A 22,033-nucleotide genomic window follows, 5' to 3' on the forward strand; every position below is an offset into this window, starting at 1 on the left:
ATTTGGTGCTTCTGACTGGTGAAGCGGTCACTAGTGAGTGGATGGGTAGGGGTCCCGCGCAGAAGCACAAGCTAGACCCTGAACTGTAACACAGCAGAGACTCTTGGCAAACCTCCTCCCTTCACGTGCCTCACCTGTGAAATGGGTATTGTTAATTTGCCACTATGAAGATAACTTGATTTCTCAAGTCATTTCAAAGTTTCTTTCCCTTTGCAAGCTAACAAGTTATTCTTGAAAGGCATCCACCAAAAAAAAAACCACAACCAAAAACAAACAAAAAAACAATACAAAACAACAAAAAAACCTCAAACCAAACCAAAAAAACCCTAGGGTTAAGAACTACCCAAACATTTCCTGAAAATATGAAAACTGGACCCCAGAAAGGCTTCCTTAGGAGTCAAGGTACTCTTGGCCTCCTGCTCTCCAGAGGTATTTCAAGTGCCTTCTCTGGAGCCTAGCTTGTCAACTGCGTCCCCTTGGTAGGCTTGGCGATGCTCGCATCTGCCCCGAAACTCTGGCGTGCCAGAAACCGCCCCAGCAAGCCTAGTGTGTCTCCTTTCTTACCAGAAGCTGCTGGGACTCTGTGGTGCTTTAGACACTGCACAGCTTTTTCTACAAAAAAGCAGAAGCAGAATGCTACTTAGTCAAATCACAGATACAGAAATTAATTATTGCAGGTAGTACAGACCCTGGAAATTTCTCCCTGGGATGCTCTTCAACTGTATTCACTGTTCAGTATAAACCTGCTAATGCTATACTGTCTAGCAAGATGAGGGAAACAGAAATCTGTAGTCAGACTCAGTATTGGAAAAAATGGTTGCCAAGGTGTAAGTAAGCATGCAGGCATCCCCAGTACAATTACTGCAATGAGAGCACAGTCATTCATCTGTTATTTCCCATGAATTTTACTAATCCTGTAAAGCTACCTTAAAATGTTTTTGCCAAAAGGTAAATTGCTTGATTCATCCATTCAGTAGCTATTAGGAGTCTCTACATCATTTACAAAAAAAAAAATCATTACGTGACCTTTGCCGTGATTCTTTAGTGGAGGGTGTGATGGCCAGGTGTCAGAAATGTATATAAATCCCATTCCCAGGGTGTCGTTCAATTATCAAACCTGACCACAGTTAAAAGTTCAGGAACACTGAATTAAGTGCATCCTTCCAGAATGTGGATAGATAAAAGCAAGCACAGAGCCAGCTAATCCAGCACCCTTTTGGATAGCTGTTGCTACGCTGTAAACTGCAAATTAATAATACAATTGTTGATTTAGGTCCCATTTTTTTCTTCTCTCTGGGGGAAAAAAAATTACTTTGAAGCACAGCTGAGGGGGCAGTAGGAGGTGCATCCTCTAAAAGTTATTTCTCCATTTAGCTGGAATTTTTTCCCCCAATTTACAGTAGTAGTTCATTTAAAGCTATTACTTTCAAATTGTTCCTTGCTTTTGGCTTTAAATAATGTAATAGAATAGCTGAAGTTGATACCAGCAGAGCCACCCCCCAGCTGACCCTGAGCTGTCCCCCTGCCACTGCAGGCCATGGGGTTTTGTGTGACTGAATGAATCACCCTAATCCTAAACATGCAAATTATTCTTGTCTGCTACAGTTTTAAATAAGCTTGGAGCTCTGCACAACATAATTAAGTGACAGGGAACTCTGAACATTGCTTCCAGCCTCAAGTAAATCACAGATCTGCGTATGGGACCTCCAACAAACTAAATCCAGCTTGTTTAAAATGTTTAAATACTTCCACATTTTTAACCTTCCCTTTGCAGTGTGAATTCCACCTTGGCATTCAAAGATCTGGGAAGAACTGCCAAGGGGATCACAATAAATGAACAGTCTACAAATCACAACTGGGTTTTTTTGTGCTTTTTGGCCCTTTCCATTTTCTTCTGGCCTAACTTTAGTACTTTTTTCAAACCGAAGGAGTCTGAAATGGACGCAGCCAGTCCTATCTGAAGCAGTAGTAGTCTTTCCCCTCCTCCTCCCAAACAGAATGGCCTCCTCAACCCACCTTTATGGAAAACTGAGATAAATAAAAACTCTCCCAGGAAAGAAGAAAATACTTGACAACTAATTTTTAAAGAGATGCAGTTTACACAAGCTGCTTCCATAAAAAAGAAAAAGGAAATGTATCCTACTTAGAGTTAGCTAATGCATGCACCAAACCATGGACCCCAAGGTGAGTAAGCTGACCCCAACAGCAATTCAGAAACTTCGGGGCTTTTCAGAGGAATATTGCTAGCAACCACACTAATTTTGAAAAGGTAGTAGATCAAAATGGACCCAGAATGTACAACCTGAATATCTTCTTGCTGTTGTTTTGAAAACCAGAAGAGATTCTCATCAAAGATTACATTTATTTATATGCTTGAATTATACCTTTACCAAGTGTGAAGTGAATGGCAGAATAATTTTCTTGGGTTTGTTTTAAAATTTTGTTATTCAACCAAAAATCTCTTATGCAGATCAGTGTTCAACTTTTGAACTGATGTCTTAAATTGAAGAATTTGCTTTGTCCTCAGTCCTTTGCCTCCTAAAAAATAATCCAGCCATAGTAGTCAATTGGGAATGTCCATTTCTAAATGCTTAATTGCTTCATAAATGCCCAATGTTAAACATTTGTAAAGGCCAGAATCTCAAACAGAAGAAAACATATAGATAAAACAAAAAAAAAATCCCCAGCTCAGTATAAATCCGAATTGCGTTTATGATCCTGAAATAACTTTTTAAAGAGTCAGAGCAAAGCAGGGTATTTTTAGCTTAAGATTTCCTGGATCTTAATATATTTTATTTCTGTTAAATTTAACTTTCGCTTCATTATTTTTAGGTTGTGTTTGCTTTGGAATGATCCTAGCATCCTAAGCTATTTTTATTTTGTTCACGGTGCATATTTATTAAGTTAATGTTGTTACTTTAGCTTTTTTTTTGCTTTTTATGTTGATTTCATGCCATCAGTGTTGAAACAGCAAAAGGGCGTCATTTGTAGTCATAAAAAGAAAAACATCAGCCACCTTCTTCTAGGTCAATCAATATTTTTTTTGTATGATAGATTAACCAGATCCTTGGTAACTGTATTTTGTTCTGCAGTAGTAAATAAAGAAGAAATCTCTCTGGCGGCTTAAACTGGATCTTCAGCTGCTGCATCCCCAGAAGTGGGCTCAGTTTCCTCCTTCCCTCCCCCTATTCACTTGTATATGAAGAAGGAGGGAATGAACCGCTGGAGGCACGAGGAGATCGGCTCCCCTCCCAGCTCCCAGGCAAACCACTGCCTGCCTAGATACAACGGGGAGAAAAAGCCTTTGAAAGCACCTTGGAAGGAGGGCGACATGCATTAAGGAGTAATCTTGCTCCATGGCAATGAGTCGAGGCTGAGATGCCATGAAGAGTTACTGTGCTTGGTGTTGCTGCAGATGCACGCTGAGGGGAAGCTGCAGAGCCCTTGCCTTCAGGTGGTGTATTTGCAGTGGGACCTTCAGCTCTTGCCTATGTGACATGCTCGTTGCAGCTCTCATTGGACACCATGTCACCTACTAAACCCCCGAGTGAAAGAGAAAGGCTCAAGAGGTGATAAGGTCCTCTGTCAGCCTCCAGAGAGGCTGTTGCTGGGTGTGACTCAGTGCATCCCAACAGCCTCATCTCCCTGTGCAAATCTGCAGGAGACCTTGAAAAGTTTCCATAGTTTTTGATATATTTCTAAAAAACATTGCCCCGGTCATCACAAGAGACGTGACAGCTCCATTTAAAACTAAACAAAGAAGATTTGAAGTATGAAAAATCATATTGACTAAAACTTTGGCACTCAGACAGCACTTGGGACTTGAATGGAATTGAAAAATAAATAAATTCAGCACTGTGTAGGCAAAGAAAGCCTTACCTCAGGATTATTTGCTTTATAATTTGTCCCACACAAAGAGCTATGTTAAGATTGCCAAACTAGAAGTCATGGGAATGACAGATTGAAGGCTGCCAGGCAATCCTACCCTGCCTTCTCATATACATTATTTATGCTTATTCATTGTAATATAGTCTTCAAATAAATATGTGTGCAAATTATCTTCCCTGCAGAAGCACATAATGAAAATACCCAGTGAATGAGCAACCAACCTATACTACGTAAAAGGAGCTTGAAGCCAATATTAATTTTTGAAATCTGGTGTTACTTCAGATTTTCTTGTTTCAGTACACGTTAAAACAATTTTTGGTTTTTCTATTGTAAAACTTTGAAAACAACTGTTCAAGAGCAACTGAAAAATATCTATAACTTTGCACACTGTGTTTTTGTTTCTGAATTTTGTTTCACTCTTAAACACATTTTTTTTTCCCCTGGGAACATCTCCGCTTCCTGGAGCAAAGCTCTGCCCAGGCAGGTACCCCATCGCCAGCGGTGGCCAACAGCAGAGAGGTTGCAAGCACAGGAAAATGCACATGTATACATATCTGCTTGACGTCTAGAGTATAGAATTATTACCAGAGACTGCAGCCTGTGAGTATGGTGTAGAAGCCCTGAATATTCTCCTGCCAGCTGGTAAGCATTTCAGTATTGACTACATCATGTGGCAGTTACACAGATCTTTGCCTAATTAACTGTTGTGCAAAGAGCCATTGCATCTTGTCTTGAGCCTGGTCCCTGCTAATTTAATTTGATGTCGTCTGACTTTTGTAAAGGAAGAGAGGCTGGGGGATATTTTCTTGTTCACTTTCTTCCTATTTATATTTCATCATTTTCTCCTCAGTCCTCCCTATTTTTGAGATGAAAAGCTGTAGCTTGCTCAAGTACTTCCTGTGTGAAATTCATCCAAAACCTGCATGCCCTTGTAGCCCGTCTTGGAGCCTTTCCATTTCTATACTATCATTTTCAATAGAGAAAAGTGCCCAGAGATTTCCAGACATGAGCCCACCCTGGGTTTCTCCAGTGCATAATGGTGGTGTCTCCTCCGTTCTCCAGTCTCTGTAACCTTCAACCCATTCTGGTCAAGCTGATGAAGCTGGAACGTACTGACTATAGCAAAAGACATCACTTAAATGTATTCTAAATGACACTTGCACTATCTAGGAGCAAGGATGGCAATGCTGGAAAAATATTTCCTGGAACTTTCCCTTATTCCTGCTTTTCATTAATGCTTACCACCCTGGCATTTCTGTGCCTAATGTGTTACAAACTTTTTTCTACACCATGCATTGAGATCCAAGCTCTTACCCCTAGGTGGTGGGGTGGGGTGGTATGTTATGGTACAGTATGGTCTGGTACAGTACGGTATGATATGGTATGGTATGGTATTGTTGTGTGCTGATGGCAGCCAAGGGTGTTGCTGCTGAGCCAGCCCTCACCGGGGCAAGCTCACAACGCAGGACACTCCCCTAGAAACTTGAAATGCTGTTTTGAAGGGAAAAAAAAGATCATTGCTGTGCATGAATTAAGAAATAAGGGTAAATATGCAATGTTGTTTGGGGTGCAATCATCTCAGTAAACTTTCTAAGTCAATAAGGGGTCTCTAAGCTGAGCTTATCCTTGTCTCCACTTAACTTAGAGTGATTAGAGAGATAATGGGGCTTTGGGGCAGTCAAAGTAAATTCCTAAACTGAGTCAGACCAACAGGGCCCTAGAAGCGTCCATTTGTCACCATTCCCTGTAAAAGAAACTGGTGCTGGCTTGGTTGGATGCAGTTGTCTAAGGCCAGCTGGGAGGAACCTCAACCCTCAGGACCAAGTTGACTCTATCCAGAAAAGACAAGAAAGGTTGTACTGTTTTGCTGGTGAGGTCTCTGCATCCAGCTTCTCTCGCATGGAGAGGAGGCGGCAGCTGGAGGAGGTGTTCAGGATGACACTGAAAACTACACCTTGTTGACTTGGCCAGCAGCAGGGATGAGGGAATAGTCATTTGGGATGATACAGATAAATCTGAAGGTGAGGAGGGTCATTGGTGGTGTGAGGGTGTAGAGGCTACAGAATAATGAGGTTTAATGCAAGAGCTAGAAGGGTTCCAGGGTGCTGTCGCTGGGGCTCAGCTGTCAGGAGGATGCTGGGATGTTCAGATGGTGCTCGGACCAAGAAGCCTGAGGGGCAGCGGTCACTGGTGGCAACGTCATTGGGAAGATGCTGAGGTGCAGAACAAGGACATGCTGGCATGACTAAGGCAGAGGTTTAGTTTTACGGTGATTTTTTTTATGGGGTGAGGAGCTGGTGGGAGTGTGAGGGGAGACTGGCAGTTGACTTGGCTGGGGAAGAGAGAGATCATTAGGACATATGAGTAAGGATACAGTTTATGGCCATTGCTTCTTGCCTTTCTTCAAGCTCCTCTTCCATAACTGCTCTGTGTTATGCTTCAGGGCCTGCAGCAACACATGGTATTAGGGCCTTTTGTCATCTCTCTGCAGCCCAGCCTGGCAACAGCTGCTCTTTCTTCCTCCCCAGGCTGCAAGGAAGGGAGCACAAGCAGCTAGTCTGGCTGTGCACCACATCTCACTTATCTCCTCCACAGCATCAGGGAACAGTGTGCATGACAGATGGCAGAGAAGTCTGCCTTGATCCCATGCTGAGGTGCTCCACCAAGGATAAGCACTAATGTATCTCCTTGGTGGAGAATTGAAGCCTTAGACCTAACCAGGGCACAGCAGTAACAGGCTTTCAGCCAGTGCAGTACGTCCCTGTGAGCAGGAAGAACCTCACGTGCCAGTCGACTTCCAGATTTCTGCTTATAAAGGAGGAAGGGGGTGACCTTAGCTCGGCTCTGGGCTCTGGAAAGGACATGGTAGCTATCACCAAGATGTTTTCTTCCCCCTCCCTTACGTTCTCCTCCCTCCTCCTCCTGACCACACTGATCCTCTTGTCCCATCAGTCATCCTGCCCCAGCTCCTGGGCACTACTTTGGAGCGCTAGCATTTACCTTTCCGGCTCCTTATGTCATCACAGTTTTATTCTCACTGGTTTGTAATCCAAGTGCCTTTTTACCTTGCTACCTCAGCCCCAGTTCCCTGCTCACATCCAGCTCCAGCCCTGGGGCTCCCAGCGCAGCTGCAGCCTGGGTGCCCAGAGGCAGCAGCACTGGGCACAAGCAGCATCCAGCTCTGCTGCCTGCTGGGGACAATCCTGCCAGGAGCTGGAAGCTGGCAGGGGACACAGCGTGCCCTGTGCTGACACAACCCGCTGCAAATTCATCTGCCAAGCTGACAAGTCTCTGCTAAAGTATGTGAGCTGAGACTTCTTAAAAACACATTTATAATTTGGCTACATCTTCTGGCATCGGGGTGACCTCCCCTTTCTTTTGCCAAATTTCAAGCTCTTGCTCAAATAAATGGTTGCCTAATCTTGCCCTGAAAACCACAGAACCATTTTTACTGAAACTGCCCTCCCCTTTTCTCCTCTGAAAAGAAAATGGAGGGGGAAAGAATCAGCCCCAGGCCAAGACTTGGCAGAAGACGTTTCAGCCTGGGTGAGTAACATCTAACAAACTTAGCAGCAACTGAAAGCAGGAGCTTGTAACGAGAACTGTCAGGCAGTGGTAATTACAAGCAGTGCTACCAACTCTATCTGCAATGTGCATCACCCAGAAAAGGAGGGAAGTGCATAAATGGTAAAGATAATTTTACATAACCTGAAGAATTGGATGCATGCCTTGGGGTGTCTGTTTCTCATCTTACTTCATCTATCGTTAGCTTCCCTTCGTTGCTTCTTGCAGTTGTGCTCTTCCTCCTCTGCAGTTCCTGCCATCTGGAACAGTGTTCTTGTATTCTTCTATGAACTCTCTAATGTCAGCTTTCAGTTCAATTCATATCTGGGATCCCTTGTCTTTTGCTCTTGTTTTTCTCCTCATTCTGCTAATACTCATCTCTGAAATGGTTTACTCAACTCAGCTGAGAATACTTGGGGTTTGTTTTAAAAAGGATCATAAAATCCTGAAGGATTATGTGATCCTGTATACATTAACATTTATAATACTGACTTTCACTGGGCAATTTATGTAAAGCTATTTCCTGATCATGAACCATTCTTTAAATTAGAATAAGGCAAAAAATCAGTGGGGAAAAGCCATGGACATCTTAGATTAGATGAGCTCAGTCTTAAAAAGACACCTTTAGTGGAACCTAGTCTGTTCCCAAAATCAGAAATATTAATAGATGCTTCATTTCACTCACTGCCTATTTTTTAAACTGCTGATGCTGTGAAAAATCTCCATGGGAAAAGCAAGGAGGAAGTATTAATTTGATTTAGCACAGGAGTGAGTTTCAGATAAAGCCAACAAAAACCCCTGGTAGTCTATAACCCCTATCTGTGGACACCGTTTGCATCTCATTTATTTAATTTTCAGATACAAACTGAACAATAAGCCAATAAATACGAGTGGCATACTGAGGAGAGTATGCTGCTCGCCAGCCACACAGGAGAAACTAGCCACAGGTCAACTTGCTTGGCCAGCTCTTGCTTGGATTCACGGAGGGTTAAAATTCTGCCCAGTTAGTTGTAGGAAGGATTCAGCTTTTTCACAGCTGTAAATCCAGGAGACAGGTTTGTTATCTGATCTGGTATCTTGCATAACACAGGCTATGGGGCTTCCCTGGATTGATGTTTACTCAAATAGACTATAATCTCCTTAAAAAAGCAACACCCAGGCACAATTTTATGGTAGCTCTAGGTACTTCACACATTGATCCCCCAGTTATGAGCCCCCAGGTTTTGCATGTGTAATGCTTTCAGGTTAACTATGGGTGTAACCTGTGAGCACTTAAAGTTACATAAATAGTTGGCACCTTCTTAATGGTGATATAGCTCTGTGAGGTGGAGTTACCCAGCTGCTAGGTAACACCAGCAGTTTAATCACGGTCATACTAAGGGACATTTCTTTTACCCAACAGGAAAACTTTTTCCTCTCTGGGACCAGAACTGTTTGTTCTACCAGCAGCAGATGTTAAAAAGGAACATTTGTTTTGAAAATAGTATATTACATTTCAATAGCAGGCTCGTTTACATAATTTGATGTTAAACTAATTTACAACCTACTTATCGATGCAATTACCTGTGTTTTCTATTAAAACTCTTCCCACCAACTTGGAGCAAATGGAGCATGCTGCACTGAAGAGGTGTTTGCCTTTGCACAGCTGTTGAATCCTGCCCCAGAGATGACGTTTACAGACGTCGAGACAGAACAATGAGAATTATGGGAAAATCACATTTTTCTTTATTTATGAGTTTTATGGTTCAAAATTTTCCTTACATGCTTTACCAGAAAGGTCATTCACTGTCTTCTGGAGAAGGTGCACATAATCGGGGGATTTGGTAGGGGGCACCATGGACCAGAGGGACGTAGCGTGGTAGGATGATGTGATGCCTGTGGGGAGCTGTTGCCTGGGTCTCACCCTGTTTCCTTTCCATGCCTGTTTTCTGTTACCCAGTTATTGGATGGTGCTTGTGAAGAACAAGCTCAGAGGGAGAATGGTTAATGGCTTGTTGTGCCTCCTGCAGAGGATCAGAGCCCAGAGAAGGCCAGGAGGGGACAGGGGGAGAAGCCAGTCCTCAGGGGCAGGGAAGGGGCAGGGAGACAGTGGATGCTGCTGAGCCAGCCAGGTTTAGCTCTCCAGGCTGCATTTCCATCGAAATTCAGCTAGGAATTAAAACACGTTGCTAAATCTCCGAACTGCAGTAGGTAAGTCAGCCTGAGGGCTTGAGCAAGCCACGTGGCAAGAGGTGTAAGAAAGGCAAGGAATAAACTGTACAGCTGTGCTTTTTAAAGCCTTCGTACTCCTAGTATGAAAATCATAGCACAAACTCTTTGGTTTCCTTAATGTCATCGCCACAGCTGGGCGAGCTGGAACAATATCTTCATTGTCTTCAAATGCATACGTGGTCCTCGGTTTCTGTATCCCTTTTCCCATTACTGTGAGGTACTGGGACAGCTGTGGGGTGGTACAAGCTTTCCTTTAATCAGATGTGTTCTCAGGGAGGGCTGGGAATTGCAAGGTCACAGACGCTAGCTTGTGAAACTGCTGAATGAATCTGGCAGGAGCAGGTCTGTTTACACAGCAAGCTGGTACACAAACAGCTGGGCAACGCAGAATGAGGAGAGACAAAACGCAGATGCTCTGCTGCAGCCAGAACCAAGATCAAATATACTTTCTAAACAAGCGCAGTAATAGATCTCCCAGATGTTGAGAACCAGATGTAAGATGATTTATGTACTTACAAATTGAATGTTGCAGAGCTGGACTTTAAGGAGCTTCCCATGTGCAATGAAAGCTAGATCCCACACTAGGCACCCACCTTCCCTGTACGCAACATTTAGGACTCGGATGATCTCAAAGGGATCTAAAATGCCGACATGTAGAGCAAAAGCCACCCAATACTAAACTGTTTTGTTGGAAGCTACTTGGAACGAACCAGCAAGAAGTTCTAGGGACAAGCATAGATTAAAACTTTGCCTTTCAGGGGTTTAATTGCCTTGCTTTACTTAGTCCATAGCTCAGGGGCTTCCCTTGAGCCCAGCTGTCTTTGAAGTTAATTTCTTCCTGGAAGAAAGGCTCAAGCTTATTTTAGAAGAGAGAAGGTGGTTGAGGTGGTCATGATAGGGCATATTGCATAGGATCTAACACGCTTATTCCATATCCCTGATGATTTTGAGCAATTTCTGTGTCCCCCTGTGTCCAGGTCTCCAGTCTCATCATTTGTAGAGTGCCCACAAGCAAGCAAGAAGCTGTGCTCTTGTGACTGCGAATTGGTGTCATCAGCTGAAGAAGGTGACCCAGCTCTGCCATCTGGGCCATCATACTGGCCCACCTGACCTAGTAGCCTGCTGCGCAGCTCATACACCCAGGATGTGGAAGACCTGTTGTGAATTCCCTCCTTACTTTGAAGAGTTAAACGAGTACAACCAACATGTCTGGGTTATAGATAACTTGGAATATGCCACAATTTGCCAATCTTCCTATAGATGCTTGGACTATCAAGCAGCCAAGGATTATAGAGTGCTGGGGCTGAAGACGTGAGTGCCTCCTCTGGTGTGGGACAGTGGCAAGTAGGTAGGAGTGGATTTTCCTTCAACAAACCAGGTTAACAAGGAAAACAGTCAGGCTGCTTCTTGCTTTCTTTAGACTCGTGACTAGTTTTTTTGGCTGCATTATTTTGGACATAGGTGCTCAGTTGTCTTATGAACAGCTTAGAAATCTACTGCCAGACCTGGCTCTGAGAGTTCGCTTGACCTTCAGAAGGTGTGGGTAGGATGAAGGAGGAGAAGTACACAACAAAGGTTAGCAATAACTAGGACTTGTAGCCTTTGAATCTGAAGGGTACGTTTTTCTCCATTCAAAGCTGAGAGGACCTGAGACATCAGCACTCTCATATGCTTCTATTTTAAGCAGGCTGTATGTGATAAGCAAGCAGCAAGCATGCTGTTAAATGTGGAATTTAGAATCATAGAATCATTTAGGTTGGAAAAGACCTTTGAGATCATCCAGTCCAACCATTAACCCAGCACTGCCAAATCCACCACTAAACCACATCCCTAAGCACCATGTCTACACATCTTTTAAATACCTCCAGGGACGGTGACTCAACCACTTCCCTGGGCAGCCTGTTCCAATGCTTGGTAATCCTTTCGGTGATGAGATTTTTCCTAATATCCAATCTAAACCTCCCCTGGCACAACTTGAGGCTACTTCCTCTTGTCCTAGCACTTGTTACCTGGGAGAAGAGACGGACCCCCACCTGCCTACAGCCTCCTGTCAGGTAGTTGTAGAGAGCAATAACGTTCCCCCTGAGCATCCTTTCCTCCAGGCTGAACATCCCCAGTTCCCTCAGCTGCTCCCCATCAGACTTGTGCTCCAGACCCTTCACCAGCTCCGTTGCCCTTCCCTGGACACCTTCCAGCACCTTTATGTCCTTCTTGCAGTGAGAGGCTCAGAACTGAACACAGGATTCGAGGTGCAGCCTCACCAGTGCCCAGTACAGGGGGGCGATCACTGCCTTTGTCCTGCTGGCCACACTGTTTCTGATACAAGCCAGGATGCTGTTGGCCTTCTTGGCCACCTGGGCACACGGCTGGCTCATGTTCAGCTGCCTGTCGACCAACACTTCTAGGTCCTTTCCCACCAGGCAGCTTTCCAGCTGCTTTTCCCCAAGCCCATAGCGTCGTGGGGTTGTTGTGACCCAAGTGCAGGACCATCTTGTTTAACCTTGGCCCATCGATCCAGCCTGTCCAGATCCCTCTGCAGGGATTCTTCCTACCCAGAAGCAGATCAACACTCCTGTCCAACTTGATGCCATCAGCAAGCTTACTGAGGGTGCACACGATCCCCTCGTCCAGATCATTGATTTGCAGAAAGGGTGCGGGTAGTCTGTGCTGGTTCTAGGAGAGCCCTGTTGGCTGCAGCAGAGTGGTCGGGTATCCCAAAAGACACTCTCACTCGCCAGTCATTCAAGTGTTAACTTTTTATAGGATGTATTTCAGGAGCATTGCCACTCCTTGCCTCCCACACCAGCTTGCAGATCCCCTCTTGGAAAGGAGCCACCTCTGCCTGCTTTCCACCAACTCGGTGGAGGAGGACACTGAGACCCCATGCACACGCATGCTGTGGTGGTGGTGGCGGTCCTGCTGTGAAGCTACTGCGAAAGCACAAGTGACCTGTGGTTTCATTTTCTGCCGGGCTTATCTCAGGCAATGGTAAATGCTTCAGTAAAGAGACAGCGGGTGCATTTGTGGAGTAGCACAAAGGGTGCTCTAGTCTGTAATGTAATCCAAAGAATAGATCCACAACAGATAAGTCACAGGAGACAGAGCTGGCCAAAGCTTTCGGCAGAAGTGTGCCAGTAAAGTGTAGATAATGAGGGGGGAGGTGGGGGGGTGAGTGCACTTTTATCTAATTCAACAAACTATCTTATCTGGTGCCAGGGGAAAGCAGTTCTTAGGTAGCTCCAGCTGCTGCATGTCTTCATATATCTTCTGTGAACAGCATTAAAAGCCGCCCAAGGCCAGCCACCCACAAGGGTTACTGGCCAAAAGCCCCACAGAACAGTTGGGGTATAAGAAACAATTTGAAACAGCACATTAAGGGTTTTTTCCCCTGTGATTTAGCGAACAACCCACTCCATTACCTAACAGCACATTGATTTCAGGGGTGGCACAGAACTCGCAGAAAATGCTGAGAAGGGTCTGAGCTCTTTCTGAGGCATCTGAAATTTTGTATCACGGATTAGAGATTTTGTTTGGGTTTATGTTACAGTTATATTTATTACAGCTATTACGTTTGTATTTACAGATCTAATGCTTTCTGGAGTGACTTTCCAGACTCCAGAACCACACCTGGTGTAACAAAAAAGCCCGATTTGGTGACGAGGTGTATGAAAGCTTCCCAAGATACCCGTCAGTAGGAAGAACATAGGTGAGGCTGAGGCACCGCTCGCCCCCCCCCCCCCCGCCCCCAACCAGTGTCAAAACCGAACTTTTTTTCCCTTATTCGTCCACTCGGTGGTGCTAACACACCACCAGCCCCTTCCTGACATTTCTCCCTGCTGTGTCAGGCGGAGGATGGCCGTGCTCCTCGGGGATGCTCAGGTCATCGCTTTAAAAAGTCACCTCTACGAACCCAACAGCCAGGAAGCCTAATTAGCTCCCTGCGCCCATGCTTTGCACCCTGGTGCTTAGTTTCCAATGGAACAGAGATAAGAAACACAAAAGACTCGTCATGCCTAATTAGATAGGAAGAGATTAGCAAACTCACGATCTTTTTCTCTAATAATTTGGGATTCCATGTTGTCTTTAGAGGAAAAGCAAATGGAATACTGTCACTACCAGAACTACTCTTGTTTTTTTTTAAAAAAAGTGTTGACCGGTAAGAATTGATGCTGCTAGGCAAAGTTTGTGGGGAAAATCACTTTTTATTTATCAACTGATACAAGAAAGATGGGTGAAAAAATTAAAGTTTAATCTGCAATGCATAACTCTCTTCAGGTTCAGTTACTTTTAAACTACCGTGTGAGATGAGCCTGAGCCTCAGCATCCAGCACGGTGCCTGTCCTGTGTGGAGCAGCACATAGCAAGAAGGACCAGGGTTTGAACAGCCAGGAATGTTTCCTAACTCTAATTCTCAGAGTCAACACTCAAAAAACGGCAAGTGGCTCAGTATGTCTGAAGGGGAGGATTCTCTGAAGGCACAATCAGTGAGAAAAACCTGTATAGCATGTGATGTGATGTGATTACACTTCTTATATTCATTCTTGTAATATAACTCTGTGTTATTACAGTTGCAATAGTATCTCTGAACTCTGGTTTTATGAAAAAATTCCAGGCACCCTCAAAACTCACCAGCACACGAGCGGTTAAATCCTTGCAGACAATGCTGTACTTTGTTCCCCCTCTTCATACCAGTTTTTACATTATTAACTTCCTGTAGCCAGAGTCAGTGTTGGAGGTTAATGGCCTAATTTATAGTTTATGACCTGCTGATGTGCACAGACCCCTGAACCCTCTAGATTCTGTGTGAAAAGCCCAAGACCCACCTCATGCTCCAGGAGTGCAGCTCCGTGCCAGAGACATGACCAGGCTGTCCTTTGCCCCACGTACCACGCTGGATGCCTGTGGGTGACGCTGAGCCAGACAGTGCCCTGTGCTCTCCGTGCCCTCTGCTCTGCTGTGGCTGGACCTCTTCCCATTCACAGGCTGCCCAGGAAACATGAACTTACCTGAATCCTGGCTTCTGTGCTGCAAGTCAACAAGACCCCATAAGTTCTCCTCTTCCAGGGGCAGAGATGGCTGTTTGTGGCTCCCGTTTGGGGCACAGATGGGGGAAGCACAGCCTCGTGGGCTCTTCGGTGGCTGGGTGCAGGAGGTGATGGGGTGAGGGCTTCAGGGGTAAGGGGAAGGCAAGTGTCTGGCTGTGTCACTGCCCTCTCTCCACAGCAGCTTTCCATAGAGGTGAGTGATCTGTAGCACTTAGGATGACTATAGCTATCCCAAGGAACCCCAGGGATGGACTTTCCCTGCCACATACACTTCTGCTGGAAGAACAGATGTTCACCACAGAAGCACTCTGACTTTGCAGCAGTGGTGTGCCTCTCTCCTCTGAGTCCTTGGCTCCATGGGCTGGGGAGATCTTCAGTCCATGAACTCCCACATCCCTTCCGTCTCAAAGATGATTCCCACAAAAGTTTGAGGGTAATCCTGCCAAATTTCTTGCCCCCAGGAAAGCTCATACCCCGGAAACCTATCTGGAACCTCCATGAGGATTCCACTGAAACCCCTCTGGCAATAAAATCCCACTGTCACACTGCATGACGGATGATACTCTGTAAAACACAGCCCTTGGTGGAAACAGCTAGATCATTTTGATTAGCTTGACTACTTGTCTTGTGAAATTTGGCACCACGCCACACTTTGTGTGTGGAAAGTTAAAAGTTTCTGTGTGTCTGAACCCGCCCATAGACTGCTCAGCTTTACAAAATCCTGATGTGTGACACACAGTTGTGCTCTTCTGCAGGACCACCCTCCCAATGAGCAGCTTACCACTACGCCCTCTCTTCCTACCCAGCTGCCCAAACAGCAGTCACCTCCTGCATTTTACTTGTTGGACATACAGAATGAGGACAAGATGGCAGAACTGCTACTAACATGAGAGATGCTGCTGCTAGGACCAGTGGGTACCTGGATTTTCATACTTAGAAGTGGCAGTGGGGACAGCAGTGCCCTGAGCTGCAAGGAGGAGCAGCCCAACCAAAAGAAGGTGCTCGCTGCTGAGAAGAGGCTTTTTGGGACCAGTACATGTGGCTACCCAGCCAGGGCCTCCTGGGCTGGTGTTCTAATGATCTCGGGCCTGTCAAATGGACATCTACAGATAGTTCTTAGTGTCCTATTAGGAACACGTTCCTGTCATAGCTCATTCTATACAATTATTCCATAAAACAATGACCCTTTCCTGATTATCTTCTAAAACCCACCCCCCTGCCCCCCCAGGCAGTGCATTTGAAAAAATAAAACTAGCTCATGGGTTCTGATCCACTGCCCCAGAAGGGAACATTTCAGTTTCATTTCTCTGCAGTTCTATCACATCCTGTCATCCATGAAACAAAAGTGAAAATGGACAGAAACAAAATGACAAAGGTATTTGAAGATCTGCTGTGTTTACCCATGATTTCCTGCTGCAGAATTTCTTGTACCTTCTGCTGCTCCTAGGGACAGCCGTAGAGCACCCCAGCCAGACCACCCCTCCTGTTCTTTGATGCATAAACCATGCACTGAAAACCATGTTGATCTGGAACAACTGTTGACTCATTTATCGTTTTCCTTTGTCCACTGGTTTTAGTTACGTTAGCCTCCTATGATGTTACAGAAATGTGAGATTCAAAACAGACTTGTTTTGTGTTATCCAAACAGCCTTGCAACACGCTGGCTAGTGACTTAACACTCCCACCTCCTTAGCCATTAACAGAGAGAAAAAGGCACTTCAGGGTGGTGCATGTAATCAATTCTAAGGATTTACTTAGGATCTACTTCAGGGTTTAATAAAAACACATCCCACAAGCACCTTTTTCTTGTCATTTGACTATAAAGACTGACCAGCTAAGATAAATGTATCTATCCTAGAACTCTTCTACATTTTACTAGATGATTCTCTCCCGCTAACTGCATCATTGTAACCTTTGTCATTCTCTTGCCTGACATTCAAATTCTGCACCCTTTTTTGGTGTTTCCTAAGAGTTTTGTTGATCAGCAGCTCTTTTTATTTTCAGAGCTGCTGTAGCACGCCTGCCTTCTATAGCTTTCTGTAGTGCCTGTCATAGTGTTATATTACAGAAGACAAACACGCATTGCTTTGCAGGGGCTTGTCTTTTGTGCTACTATTTATTGAACAGAAGAAATTGGTTTACAATGAATTTTGTAGCTTATCTTTGCCTATGAAAAAGCCACAGTCTTTCTTGATGGGGCTGGGCAAATACACTAATTTGGGAGGCCTGACAACCTGCAAACAATGTGGCCGACAGCTTGTCAGCTGAAGTGTACTTGTGTGTAATAACTAAAGGGACAAAACAATGTTTGACGAACAGGATATTGTATAAATGTGCTCGTTTTCTGTGTGTAGAAGATTAGCATTGGCTAGAAAGGAACTGACGGGAGGGAGAAAGAGATTTGCAAGGACAGAAACAAAAGAACAGCACTCACAATGTATATGTATTTCAATCTACAAAGCCCGGATGCAGGATTGAGCAGCTTCATATGTACACGCAATGTTTCACTTCAAAACAAACTAATTTTTTAATTACTCCATAGGAGCCAGCAGAAGGGAAATCACTGTGGTAACACTGAATGTGCTAAGGTCTGAAGTATGCTGCATCTTTTATAGTGATTGCTGCATATTGAGAAACGCAGCTTCAGAAGTGGTAACCTCATGAACTGCCTAGGCATGAATGCCACTATTGTTTCCAAGTAAGAAAAACAGACCCACAGAAAACAGAAACTCCTACAGACCTGGGCCGATGCCAAAAATTTGTATATTCTTTCAGAGGAAGATAACCTGCTTAATTTTGGATATGTTCTCACAGTAGCTTATTTTATGCTTATAACTGAGCGGCCAAGTGAAGGAGACAGCGTGCTGAAGAACTACAGCATGTGTTTGACAAGCTCAGACACAAACCAGGTTCGCAGTTAGATATCCATTCAAACTGTATTAGGAAGAGCTTCACCACAGGAGAAAAGTTAACTTCCTTTTAAAATAAAACCAAGGAAGTTTAAGGAAGTGACAAGAGGCCAGTATCAAACCCCAGGATGCTGGTACTTCATTCAGACCCTTGCATTTGTACTTCTCAATGTGCCAGTGGTGCTAGAAATGATGCTGTGTGCTTAAGGCTTTGAAACATTTGATATTGAGACATGCAGATTTCTGTGCCTGCCCTTAGACAGTAGTTTAATCTCCACTATTACCATAGCCTGAAGAGAGCACAGCACCTTGAATCTCAGAGCTGGTGGTCTTGCCTATTTAAAATATGTGCTTTACTCTCAGAGCAGGACAAAACCCTTCTCATGTCTATTTATGACGTTCATGTTTTCTAAAGTAATGACTTCATAAAGACCCAGAGACTGAGAATTTTCCAGATGCGGTACAAGCATGTTTTACTACGTTTTCCTTTTTGTTGAAAACATGGTCTCATTGCTTTTGTGTGTTAGCAAGGGGGTGTTTTGTTTCTTTAATCTCGCATAATGGAAGGACATGAGAATCTTACTTTGTTCTTTGGCCTTAGTGATCTTTAGGACAGTGCTTTTCCAGCTGAAAATGGTCTCCCTTTGCTGAAATCACTTAACACTGTAACAACGGATGCTTTGCTCCTCCAAGGCTGCTGTATACCCTGCCTCAGCAGCACCATGGGGTGATGAAGTCAGCATCTAGCACCCGCTCCCCAAGCCAGCTGTGCACACTGGCATTCTGAATTTCTGGCCCAAGAATGTTTCTATTTGGATGCAAACGTGGTTTTTTTCCCCGAAAAGCCTTGTTTATAAAGTAAGTACTTGAATGACCTTTTGGATTACCACAAATAGTAACACTGAACTTCAAATAACAAGCCCAGATTATTGTATTAGAGGTCCAGATGGCTTCCATTGCATAAGCAGATGATCTGCTACCTGGGATGGCTGGTACTGGCTGGTACTGAGATAGATGGATTTTAGGTCAGTGCAGCCACTGGTTGATGCTAAATTAAGCTCTGTCAGTATGTTCTTTGTTTTCCGAGTCTGAGGTGGTCTTGAATGAGCACACCATGAATGGAGCAATCTTCCTTCCTCCTCTACCAAAAAAAAAAAAAAAAAAGAAGAATATTCAGCATGACATCCAGTGTGTGTTTTTTAGCCTGATTTTGGCTTCTCATTAATGCAATAAATTTTGTCTTAGAATGTATCTATCTGTCTACTCTACCCCAATAATTTTTCAATTGAGTGATTTAACAAGCAAATTTGTCAAAATTTGACTGCAAACTCTAGCTGCTGGAAACCCAGTCTTTTAACCTTTTCACTAATTACATTCACTCAATTAGCACTTGTTGCCTCTTCCTCCTCCACACACCCCCCCACGCCACTCCGGTTATGTGTATCCAGTGGGTATTGGTATGTGGGTTAACATTCAGTTTGTAGCTGGTAGCCAAAAAATACCAGCTTAACCTCTCATCAAAGGCTCATCACCATTCTTCCTGTTCTCACTACATTTTTTCTTCTAATATACTCTCATGAAAATATTAAAAATTTAATGTGAAGTCTAAAGGAAACTTTTTTCTTCTGTAGTGCACGCCAGATTACTTTTCATTTATTTACTCCCATAAGTGTTAAAAAGACAAAGGGTTTTCAGTACAACTATGACTCCTCTTATTTCTCAAAATATTCTTAAGCAACACAGTATTGCACAGCAGAATACAAAAAGGAAAAGCCCGCTTTCTCTCGGGCTGCAGTTTTACCATCATTTGGCAGCAGGATTAACCTAAGCAGCCCCTGCTCCTGTCACTGAACCCTGTGTCTGCTACAACTGTTTGTGCCATCATTGTTCAAGCAGAACATGATGATTTATGGCTTGTTCAGCTTGTACAGAGGGGTTTTTTTTGTTGTTGTGTTGCTGTAAACCACAGATCAGTTCCCCATTAGCTGCATTGGGAACTCAGGCACAAAGCTCAGATTTCTGGTTTTGCTTTGGGAAGTAGGGACTTATTTTGCATGTGACAATGTAAGACTTAAGTTCCTCTTTGCATGCAGGTTTTTGGAAGTTAGTGAATTCCCTTGTGCTTATGTACCATTTGAAACCGTGATGTAGATCTTTTGGGAAACTTCACCTTATATCTGTAACTTCTGAACAGATGAATTAATTTCTGAGCTAGCTGGCCTTTTAAACAGAATGCTTCATCACAGTAATGACCCAGTTCCTAGGTAAAGTGCGATGCAATCACATTTAGCATGATTTACAAACCACTTGTGTCTTCTTGAACCTAATAGTCTTAGTAGTAATCCTCCAGTGAAATCCTCTGGAAATCACATACTGCCACATCTGATTCTCTTTCGGATGGAGGAGTATTGACATAAAATATACCTCAAGAACATGAATAGCAACAGCTCGTTCAACTCAAGCAAATTAAACACTTCAGGAAGGATCTAAAACCTGCAGAGAAATAATGAGGAATAAATGAGGGGCATAAGATCTGGAGAAATTTTTACTATGACAGCAAGAAGTAACTTGGAGTCAGACAACCTGCTGTTTCGAAGGACAAGTCCTTTGGAAGAACCAGAAATGTGGAGCTCTGAATTGACACAACGTGATGCAGCTGAACAGCAGCCTTTTGATTTCCTTGATACATAGGTGGTCCTCTTCCCATCTAAATGTGGTTTATTTTAGTCCAGTCATCTCTGTTTTGGCATTGTTCGCATTCCTATCTCCTGCTGAATGTAATGTTATTATACCATCAGAAGAATAAAATTGTCTTCCTAGAAGCAGAGAATAAAACTTAGAAAAGTAAGCAGATCCTCAAAGCTAAAAAGGGAATTGAACACGATGAAGATCTTCCTGCAACTCATTCCAACTCTTTTTTATCCTCCAAATAAATAACAATGAAAGAGAATTTTTGACTGATATAAAAGCCTCAGCTTATTCAGTGTGGCTTTGATATGCTCTTGAGACTATTTATGGCTTATGGGAGAATTAATATGAGCATTAAATGTGAGAAAACCCACAACTGGTTTAGGAAAACTTTAACATTTGTACTTGTGATCCTTTGTGTAGGAGGACGTGGAAAACAAAACTCTGTCTGGGTGCAAATAGAATAGAAACTTTCCAGACTGTGAATGTATTGACCTTCACTAAGGGAGCAGCAAGATGTATGCTCTGGGTTTTGGGTTTTTCTTTTTCTTGAACATTTGAGGTTATTACAATGAGTCATGGATGCCCTTAATGTCTAGCTATGATATTTGTCCCTTGTGAGCCTTTTACCCACTTTTTTTTCTATATGCCCAAAAGCAATTTAAAAAGTCTCATAAATAATTAAAAAAGAGTAGTCATTATCACTGGTCTAGACCTAGGTGTCCTGTTGCTGTGTTTAGTCAAAACAAAGTGGGCAGTTTGCATCCACCTAGATTATCAAAACATAGTTTATCTGATCTCATGTTTACAGGATGTCAGAACTACTCTGCTCTTGGGATGGCTTAATTTGTAAATTAAATAATTGTGCTACTTTATCCACAGTTAATATTTTCTGTCTTAAGTTGGCTTTTCCTAAGTTTAATATCAACTTTTTTCCCTATTTCTCTTTTTGTTTTCCTCCTCTTATGTCCTAAAGAAGTTGATAAGCCACATCTTCCAAAGAAAATTTGGTCAGTAGTTTTTTGTGGAATGCTAATTGCCATCTGAGATCAGTTTAACAAATGAAACCTACCTCTTTACTGCTGGAAAGGAGGTTGATGCTCGTAATGAAGCTAACACTCTGAAGTTCAAAATAAGTAAATCATGTTCCATGGAGACATTTGATACCTTTGGGAAGCTCAAAAATGTGGGCACTAGCCAGTGATATAACTGTTCTTCTTTTTTAATATGGGTTTTATAGGTGGGTTTGGATTTGTGGGAGAGTGGGTACAGGAGTCTCCTTCCACCTCTCAGTTCGCTAGCTGAGTTGCATGGCTCCCTGATGAAGCCTTGTGAGGCCTTGGGGCAATGTTCCATTTCTCACTGCTAAAGCAGCTTGGAATTCAGAGAGTTCCTGTTACTTGTATGTATCAACAGCCAGGCAGGCTATAGATACAGCTGAAGTAATACTTTTAGTGTTCTATGGAGTACTTCACCTAACTGAACGCTTGTCCCCAAGACAAAAAAGCAGCTACAGGTTAATATTCTTGGCCAGGATTAAAGACCAGAACAGTGGTACTGAAACTTCAGATTATCTTGTATCTTATCCTAGGTAGCACTGACATGATGAATTTGCCACTTTGAGCTGGTTTTGTCTCCAGAAAAAAGCTGAGATAAAAATCATGATGAATATTTTTGCATGTCAGGTTGTTAAGGTTGTGTGTGTGTAACTGGTAAGGTTGAAATCCT

The 22,033-nt window shown here is 43.5% G+C and overlaps 1 long non-coding RNA gene across 1 annotated transcript; it reads left to right on the forward strand.

The window, feature by feature from the left end:
* The first annotated feature begins 3,100 nt into the window (after window positions 1-3,100).
* Window positions 3,101-13,884, forward strand: LOC130145266 (uncharacterized). Its single transcript, XR_008820457.1, has 3 exons — window positions 3,101-7,434; window positions 10,641-12,651; window positions 13,247-13,884. It is a non-coding gene; the product is annotated as an uncharacterized LOC130145266 (long non-coding RNA).
* Window positions 13,885-22,033: the final 8,149 nt, after the last annotated feature.

This window comes from Falco biarmicus, chromosome 2, assembly GCF_023638135.1.
Source record: "Falco biarmicus isolate bFalBia1 chromosome 2, bFalBia1.pri, whole genome shotgun sequence".
Classification (NCBI taxonomy): Eukaryota; Metazoa; Chordata; class Aves; order Falconiformes; family Falconidae; genus Falco; species Falco biarmicus.